A 10,086-nucleotide genomic window follows, 5' to 3' on the forward strand; every position below is an offset into this window, starting at 1 on the left:
TGGAAAATTCAGCTCGTTTGCCTTAAACCAAATTATTTTCCGCCTGTTTATGACGGCAAGCGTTTTATTTAATTTTCAACCGATTATCTGATCTAATGTGTACTTTCTGTAGTGAGTGATTTAGCAAAATTTTCTTTTTATATACACTCCTATTATTAGGCTTAAAAATGATTTATGCTTAAAACTAACGAATGTTAGGGGATTACAATTAGCCAACGCAAATGCTAATGCATGCCTCTTTCGTTTACATTCATTTCATGCTTTTGTTTTAGGCCGCAGCCTTGCTTGCTTTATTCTGTTGCGTTTTCTTACGACGTTGCTGCGGCATGAGCACGCAACGTTGACGACGCGCACGCTGTTGTGCACGTGACAGTGGACGGCGAATCTTACACATTTGTGTTTTTCAGGACTTCTTTAAGCCCGATTGGCGTCCGCTACTTGCAGTTTGTGGCTCGTTTGCAGCTGGTGTCATTGTTACAGCTGTGGTGGTGGTGGTTGTTGTTGTTGTTGCCACTGCAGCTTGCACTGCATGCAGCTGACAGTATACATTCATTTTCTCTTCAATCAAGTCCCAATTGGCCTCTCGTGCACATGGCACATGTGCCGCTGCTTTGCATTCACGCTGTAGGCAACATACAATTGCACCAGGTTTGTTACACAACGTACATTGGTAGTGAGTGCTATTCCAGACCGCTGCATCGAGTCCCACGACCCGCACCCCAACCAAAAATACATCCGGTGCCCAGACGATGCAATCCTCATGTAGCCACACTTCGTAGCTGCTTTCTGACACTTTAGTCATGCCAAGAAAATTCTGTTGCAATGCCTCGTCTGCGGTACAATCCAGTGGATCAACGTCTGGCAGGACGATAGGTGTGCTTGTGTCAATCGATTTCTTCTTCTTTTTACCCTGCAAAGGGGAATTGCTATTGAATAGCTCTCTTGTGAGTGGCGTGCTTGATATACTCACCCCGCCGGGTGTGCGCGTTGCGCCTGTGCTCGCTCCTATACCCAACGCGCTATTCTTAGCTGGAACCACTGGCAGATTTCGAGGATTAGTCTGTACCATATCAATGCGCCTTCGCTTGCTTAGGAAAATTGAATCCAAATCGAGAGCATCGGGTGCCTTAATTGCTGCCTTATACTCTTCACAATCAACTGTGACCAGATAAGGTCCAAATAAATCACCAAGGCCCATGCGATGAGGTCCTCGCTTGCAAAATACACAAATCCACGTTGAATCGGTTGTGTCTGCATCGTACTTGGTACTCAACGTTGACGAGTGCAAACCTCGCAGATTCTTCCGATCGTGTGCATACCCGGCCGCGCCTGGTGGTTTCTTGAGTTGGCGCGCGCCCGCATGCTTCTCATTAATATCCTCAGCATTCAGTGGCGCATTCACTACACTTATGCTGCCATCCTGTTTCACCAAAATGAAAGGTGATTTATTTTTTATTTGCTCCGCAGTAGCAGTAGACGATTGCGTAGGTGGCGCCTCGTTTTCTAACGAATTTTGTTGCTGTTTACGTCGTTGTTGTTGCTTCCCCGTCAACTTTTTCTTACCAGCACCCTTGCCCGCATCCGCAGCACGGCTGGGACGTTTGCGTGTGTCCTGGGTTTTCCGTCCCTTGGCGTTTTTGGGTGCCGCCTTTGCATTACTCCCGCTGCCACCGGCGGCACGCGATGCTGCTTCTTTGGCTGTGCTAGCAGCCGCTATCTTAGCCGCAAGGGCTGCAGCTGCAGCGGCAGAAGTGCTCGGCTGATCGTCATCATCATCCAAGCATATGATTACGTCTTTGCTATTGGCGCTGTTATTGATAGAGTAATTATTATTCTTTTTAGCAGCCGTCGAACGCTTCGCGCGCTGTGGACGCGTATCCGTATAGTCGGGATCATCATCTAGCGAAATGCGCAAATTTGACGGATCCATAGCAATTGAGAGACGCCGCCGTGGTGGGCCGCTTCTTCTGCCAGCAGCAGCCGATGGTCCTATCGGAGCGTCACTCGTCTTTGTGCTTTCATTAATATCTACATTCTGAGCAGCTCCATCCAAAACTGGAGAGGCAGTAGGTGGCGTTTCGGAAATTGGTTTTCGAACTGGACTAGGTAACGTGGATTTCTTGGCGGCCTTAGTCGGCGGTGGACCATCAGTACGCACATGCAGCGGCGTACTTACATCCTTAGCACAAGCATTTGCAGACTGGTCCAGTTCGGGACTCTCCTCGTTTAGCAATGCGCTTTGAGGCGTACTGGTGTTTGTGGACAACTCTAATGCTAAGCTTAAATCGCGCACCACCTCAGTTGTATTGGCAGGTGGCTGCGAAGCAATATCTTCCGGCTCTTGGAGAATTGGTTCATCTTCGATACCGGCAAACATCTCCTCCAACTTGTTTTCAACCTGACAGAAATTTTTGTTAAAAATAAGATAGTAAGCGGAAATTTCTCAAACTTACCTCCTCAAAAGAAGCTGTAACTGTGTCTGTTTTGTGTACATTCAAATCCAAGGGTTCATTATCACCCAATTGTGTGGTTGTTTTCTTGTTACTGTCCGCCGGCTGATTTTCTTTCTTCTCATCATCTACGATAGTTTCAGTCGAAGCTATAGTAGCGCACTGGTCTCCCTGTGTTTTGCTCGTCATATCCCTTGTTGCCGGTTTACTCCCACTGCTGCTATGACTTGAGTTGCTGCAACTGGAACTGCTCGACGAACTGGAGCTACTGTGGCTATTACTTTGCGGACTGAGTGGTGGCGTATGACGCGATCGAATATCTACTTCCGTTTGAATGTTTATACCAGCAGCACTATCACTATCTGTTTTTTTTTGTAGGGGCAGCAGGCTTGTCGCCATTAGATCCATCCGCATGTTGCAATTCCGATTGCATTAGTTCTTTGCGTAATTCATCGGCCGCCATAGCATTATCACTCATTGTCATACACCTGCTTGGTGCGTTTCCAATTGCGCCATATGAATTGCTAGATCCATTTGAATTGGAGTTATATTCAGCGGCATTGCGCAGCTTTAGCGCTTGCCGTTGTTTTTTTGGTTTTTGGGCTGCCACTGCTGAGAATGCTGCTCTCTCGTTCGCCGACACTTTTGATACTAGAATTACTATTCGCATCTGCAACCGGTGTACTTTCATTTGTAGTGCTAGCAATCATGGCGCTGATCTTGTCAATTGTCTCTACTTCTGAGTCCACAAACGTTTCGGACATTGTTCGTAATGTAGGCGTATTTGCTACTGCCGTTGGTATGCGGCCATTCTCCACGGCCTGGTTTGTTGGTGAAGATGGTGTGGAGGCTATTGACATCTTTTCGTGTTGTATGTGTAGCGTGTCCAAGCTTGTTGTAGCAGTGGGAGGAGATTTATTTAGGTTGCTGACAGGCGACTTGCTGCAATTTGGTTTTTATATCAAGTTTATTAAAATTAGCAAATCAAATAAGTAAGAGAGATTACTCACATGTCACATTTGCGTGGCGAGCGTCTCATTTGTTCTGGTGGAGAAGACTTTGGACTTCTAGGAATGTTGTTCCGAGCCAATTGCTGCCGCTGTTGCTGAACATCCGCTCTGCTTTGGTTCGACATCAAAACATTGTCAAAGTCTACAGCATCATGCTCAGTGATTCCTGATTGGCCTTCGCCGCTGCCGCCCTTTTGTAGGCGGTGTCGAAAACCGGCACTCCCACCACCACCACCACCTCCACCACTGCTATTACTATTCGAGTCCAGCGACTCGCAATGCGATGAAACAGCTTCCGGCGACGGCGATTCTGCGCTGTCGGGTATGCTATTTGTTTTGGGTACACTGCTCCCGCTTGTTGAATACGGAATATTAGCAGCGGCACTAGTTGCTGCCGGTAATAGATCAGCTGTTATGGTATTACTGCCGTGAGGCGACGATTTCTTCATATCAGTTACATGCATATTATATGTCGAGGACTTTGATGCGTTGGATGCAACAGCCGACGTGTCCTCTGGGCGCGTGAGATTACTAGGATTGCTGTGAAGTGACTGCGTGCTCATGGAATGGGGCATCGGTGGCGATGGATTTTGTTGATGTGACTGTAGAGGCTGTTGCTGTTGTTGATGCTGTTGGTGTTGTTGCATGCGTGGTGACGCTTGCTGCTGATGTTGTTGCTGCGTTTGATGCATTGGCGGGTGTATGTGTTGTTGTTGCGATGAAACATGATGCTGTTGGTTCTGCTGCGACAATTGTTGCTGTTGTTGCGCCGATTGTGGTGGCAAAAGACTGTGTGAGTGTGAGTGTGCGTGCGGATGCGGTGGGTAAAGTATAGCATGTTGTGGCGGTGGCGGTGGCAAGTGCTGTGACATATGCTGCTGCTGCGAATGCTGCTGATGGGGATAAGCGCCCTGTTGGGGCGGTTGCTGCTGCAAATGCATTTGATTGTAATCCATACCATGTAAAGGACCACCAGATTGCTGATGCATAACAGGAGATTGTGGGGTGGGCGGCGTGTGCGGGCCGTTATGTTTCATTGTAGATTGTGAAGGATTGTTGAAAGGTGAATGTTGCTGCTGCTGCTGCTGCTGTTGATGATGATGTTGGTGTTGTTGTTGTTGTGCATGATAATTGCGCATTGGTGAGTCTTAGGAAGCGAAAATGTGAAAGCAACGTTAAGAACTATACGATTGAAATAAATTAAAAATTTAATTTACGTTTTTTGGGAGAAACCTGCGCTTGTTGCTGATGCTGCTGCTGTGATTGTTGTGATGCATGCGGTGTCATTTTATTGGATATAAGCGAAGGATAATTACAATCTTTGCTGACCAACTCCACAGGCTTGTTCACACCCTTGGGCTGCATCTAATAAAATTAAAACACGCGATATTTTCACTTGTATTATTCTATTGTTAAATAAATACCTCAGCCTCATAGTTGCGTGCTAAATGTGACAATTTTCCATAGCCATCACCCAAGTGTGTAGGCGCATCGTTCGATTCGCGCATATATGAATGAACAGGGCTCGGACCACCACCACCACCACCACCACCGCCATTGCTGCCACCAGCGCCATTATTGTTTCCACCTCCTGTAGTTGACCCACTAGAATTTGTGCCACTGGGTGGCAGCATTCCTTCGCAATCGTTGCCGTTGGTATTCATATATTTACCGGAACCCTGGCTTGCTGCGGGTGATGCCGGCGATTGCGGTGTAGCACTTTGCATGCCATGGGTGGCTGGTGAAGTTTGCAGCGCCGATAATTGAGAATGATGTGCGTGCTGTGATTGTTGTTGGTGTTGTTGTTGTTGCGCTAAACTACAGGGCGAGTTCGGTTTTAAGTTATGACAAAAAAAAAACCAAAGTAAAAATGGAACAGCTTTTCTAAAAATTTATAATTTAATAACTTACATCGGGTAACTATTTGGCCCATGCAACTGTGATTGCTGCTGCTGCTGTTGCTGTTGTTGTTGTTGTTGCTGCTGATGCTGATGCGCCTGCTGCTGGTGTGAATGTTGCTGGTGCTGATGAGGCGGTAAAGAGCCTGGCGGCTGTGGGGTAGCACCATGCTTATGACCACCATACTCATGTGGCAACATGCCGGGCGCGTGGCCCCCAACTGCTTTGTTCAGAGGAGAGCTGGAGCTACGACTCGATTGTAGTGATAAGTCCATCGAATCGAAAGGTGGTAGTAGCGAACGTGGCAGCAAAGTATTCATCTGATGTTCGAGCTATGAAAACGTAAAGTTAAAATTTGTATACATATTTCCAAAGTTAAACGACTCAAGCACCAGCTAACGTATGATGTATTTACATAGAATAACATAAGGGTTTATACATTCATACTAGTTTCTGGATTAATCTACGACCACGTTAGTATCCCAGTACCAATTAATAAAGGCAGTACTAAGAAGAGTAAGTTCATTAAATGTAATTAAATAGAAGTGCTAAACAAGGTGTGAGCAACATAATGTAAATGAAAGACTATAAAGAAAATTTGAAAGTTATGAAAATTACAGTGTAAAAAAAAACACGGAACACACCCTAAATTTTTTAATAGATATGGAAAAAAAGTTATTTTTGTGCTTGGCGCAATTATTTATAATTAACTTAATATAGAAAGACCCTATCGCTACGATGACTAGATTTCTGTGGACCGAAATTGGGACACTTCTAAAGCATCGAATCCGAACGTAAAATTTTGTTTTCAGAATAAAAAGACAACATCTTTTATATACAATATTATTTAAGACAAAACAAAGAGAAAAAAAACTTGAACAGCGATCTCAAAAATATATACAAACAATATATACGGTGGCGAGAATGTAAATAGGGAAAAGACATTTTAGCAAGTTTTGGCTACTTTTCTATATCTAAAAAATGTTTATGACCTTTTTATGAAAATATACCTTACTAATATCTAAAAAAAAAAACAGTAGATCAAGATTTCAAACTTTGTAGAACATTGATCAAAATTTTAAAACGTTTAATCAGATTTTTAGAAGTTTTGAGAGCATGCAATCATCATTTTAGTTTAAGTGCAAGTTCGAAGTGGCTTGGACTTACCGTTGATTTGTGGAAATTTTTTGTTCGCGCATTTTCTTCTATACAAAGTATGTTCGAAAATTTGTTTGTTGGGGAAATGGCCAACACCTTCTACAAAAAAATTACCAAATTTGCACTTCGCTTTACTCACAGAATTTCTAAGAAATATATTTAAATAGCTCAATTTTATGATAAAATTTTTTTGATTTTCGCAAATTTTTGTACGAAGTTTGATTTAAAAGCCACACTTTTATAAAAAAAAATAATAAACAATAAATAATCCAAAGGGGAATGGCCAAATGTCTCTCCCCCATTTAAATTTTCGCCATTGTATCAACATCTTATATTGTTTTATAATTTCACTAAATTCAAGTTAGAATCGTTTCATTACAAAAAAGAAAAACTTAACAAAAAGTTATAAAAACCTTAAAAAAAACTTTGACAAGAATGATGACAGCAATATGGCGAGATTTCCAGTTTGACAAAATAAAACATAACCAAAGATCATAGAAAATAAGGATGATGGCTATGTTTGTGGTTCCCCTATATTCTATGTTCTTTGTGATAACGAAAGTGCTACCATGTTAGTATGAATAATTGTTTTTGGGCTAGAGCACAGGAAGAGAAGACTCTTGTTAACTTAATAAATAATCTGAAGATCGGTATTTAATCGTTACAAATATGAAAAATCGGGACACTTGTACGTCTCGACTTTTAAAAAATATTCAGCGGGACCATTTTCTCAAAATTGGTACTGTCCTGCCAAAATCGGTACGAATGGTCACCGTAACCATAGGAGACAAAAGTAGAATGTTCCATAACGCCGAACTACAAAATATTGACAGTGTAAAAGTTATCGAAACGCCTCGCTAGAGCAATCAGCGCATCAGACACAAAGTTTATGCTTCGTCTGTTATTGTTTACCATGGGTGTTTTAAAAATGGAAAATTCAGAAAAATTGTTCATTGCTATATTATATATATATTTAAAATATGCAATGTATATGGTTGCAATGTGTCGCAACTCTGCATATACAAACAGTTTGAATACCGCAGTATAACAGTATCCAAACATTGTATTGATACGTTTAGGAAGTCAGCCAAAACTACGGAACCATGTAAGTTCGATGTTATCTATACCAATCTATTCGAGTTTTTTTAGCATAATTTCCCTGTCGATCATCTCGACGGCTCTATTAAGACCCACAAACACCTCCAAGATAGAATTCAGGTCCTCCTTCCAATGTGATAAAATCGATTTTAGCGCTGTTTCTAATGAGTGAATAGCCCTAAAACCTGACTGCTACTCGGTGAATGTTTTATTTGACTCATTACAGTTTATTAGTTGATTTTTTACAACCGTTTCCAGTATTTTTCCTGAATTTGGAAGAGTGTTTATTGGCCTAAGTTCCTCGGATTTCATGGTGTCTTTGTGACCTTTTTTATTGGGACAATGGCTGAAGTTTTCCATTCTGTCGGTACTATTCCCAACTGAAGGCTTTTATTTACAAATAGGGCGTAAAAGTGGACCATATATTCAACTGAGTCTTTGATTGCACCCACGGATAGTAAATTATTTCCACCAATTTTTATCTTAAACTTCTTCACTATATGGATAATCTCATCTGTACTAACTTCACAAAATTTTAAGGTCCCTTGATTATTTTCTTGTCGAATCGGATCACAATTAACGTTTTCTATATTCCTATTAATATCAACGATACTATCCACAAAGTAGTTATTTAATTTGTCAGCGATTCAGTACTATTTCTATATTTTTTTTGCCATTGATTAGAACTTCTTTGATGTTTTCTTCGTGATCTGTATTATTGACAATATTCTATAAGTACTTCCACATTAAACGACTATCACCTCTATTAATTTCAACCTTGTATTCCATATATTGTATTTTTTTAATTTTGTATCATTTTCTTATACGCTCTACCCATTCAACTGTGATATATCTTATCTTTTGGTATATCTTAAATTTTTTTTATTACTTTCATTCAATTGTCTGTCAAACCATTTACTTCTGATTTTGACCCTCGAACACTCGAAATCAAACAATTGTTAATATGTTCGAGCATACCATCAGGACTGAGAGTGTTCAGGCCAGCGAAGGTGCATTGTCTGAAAAAATTTATGAGGTTGTCTGGGCTGTATCCTTCCCACGAAGTTATTTCAGACAGTAAATAAACAAAAGAAAAATAGCCAAGACTGGCCAAAATATCGTACACCTATTATTTTGCGAACTGTATGTATGTACATATCAGTACCTTAATACATAAAGGCGCGATATCGCATCGTCGTGAAATATAAAAAGCAACAACTAATTAAAGGAAAATATTAAAAAAACCCAAATCAGTTGTATCTTTTGTCTATAGAAACTTTTATTTCATGCATAATTACTTTACAGCTGTCAAAAGGGGATGTCCCACAAGTCACAACTGTAAATTTGTTTTAATATTTCTATGAAGGTTATATAAATCTCATTTTTATAGAAAGCCAAAGCATATAATGCATATTTCTCAACACAAATACATCGTTCGAGAAAATTAAATGTTTTGGCTAAAACTCATCTTTGAGTGCACAAGGGTAAACTAGAGTTCCTTTCAGTGTCCCACTAGTCACATTCATTCAAATGATAGTTACATAAAACTAAGAAATCATTTGGTATTTTTGGTTAAAGCAATTTTAAACATTAGTTATCGTTCTATGGTAAACAAAATATCTTTCGCTGCTGTATAAGTTCCGACGAGATTTCGATAAATTTGTCATAGTACCAGCAAAAACAATAAGGGCCGGTTGCTCAAAGCCTGGTTGACAGTAATCCCCGGTTAAACATCGTTATCGACGTTAACCGATGATTAGTGTCAACCAGGCTTTGAGCAACCGGCCCTAAGTGGAACTACCGTCTTTTTTGTAGCAAGCTACCTTAACTTGTTTTCGGGTGTATTCCGTGATATTTTCTTAATTTTTTTTTGTTTGAGATAGCACTGTGTTATCAAAGAAAGTACAAAAGTAAAACAAACTTTATCATTTGTATCAATAGTATTAAACTAATTTGTAAGCTCTTATTTTGGAAAATCAGTTTCGAAAATAATATGTTATAACTTTTACGGCCAAAAAGGATTTAAATTTCGAAAACTCTTTAAGAAAAGAACAAAGAATTTTATGGCAATTGAAAAAAACAAATACTAAATAAAGGCTGTTGTTCAAAATTCATTGAAAATAGGTAGATACAACAGTGTAGTTAAAATTAGATAATCTAAATATCGTATAATTTTTCATATTTAATCAATTTACATTTTTATGATTGGCCGACATGAAATTATAAAGGGTATCCGGTGGCGGCGCCGGTGCATGCCATGCCGATGGTGATCGCACCATAGGGCGTTCGTTGGACATGTGCGCCAATTGGGGCTGCCTCGGTATATACGATGGAATCTGTTTTTAAGTATAGGAGAGCATTAAAAGACATATATATATAAATATATGTATATACTATATACATATTCCTACAAAGGCATGCGTCTTTGTAGGTATGTAAGTGAGGTATGAGTACTTGAGTAAAATTCAATA

General features: G+C 40.5%; 1 pseudogene; it reads right to left on the reverse strand.

Annotated features, from left to right (window-relative positions):
* Positions 1-155: 155 nt before the first annotated feature.
* LOC118752179 lies at positions 156-9,951 on the reverse strand (annotated as a pseudogene).
* Positions 9,952-10,086: the final 135 nt, after the last annotated feature.

The sequence above is a fragment of the Rhagoletis pomonella genome, unplaced genomic scaffold, assembly GCF_013731165.1.
Source record: "Rhagoletis pomonella isolate Grant_MI unplaced genomic scaffold, Rhpom_1.0 Rhpom_scaffold_01288, whole genome shotgun sequence".
Classification (NCBI taxonomy): domain Eukaryota; kingdom Metazoa; phylum Arthropoda; class Insecta; order Diptera; family Tephritidae; genus Rhagoletis; species Rhagoletis pomonella.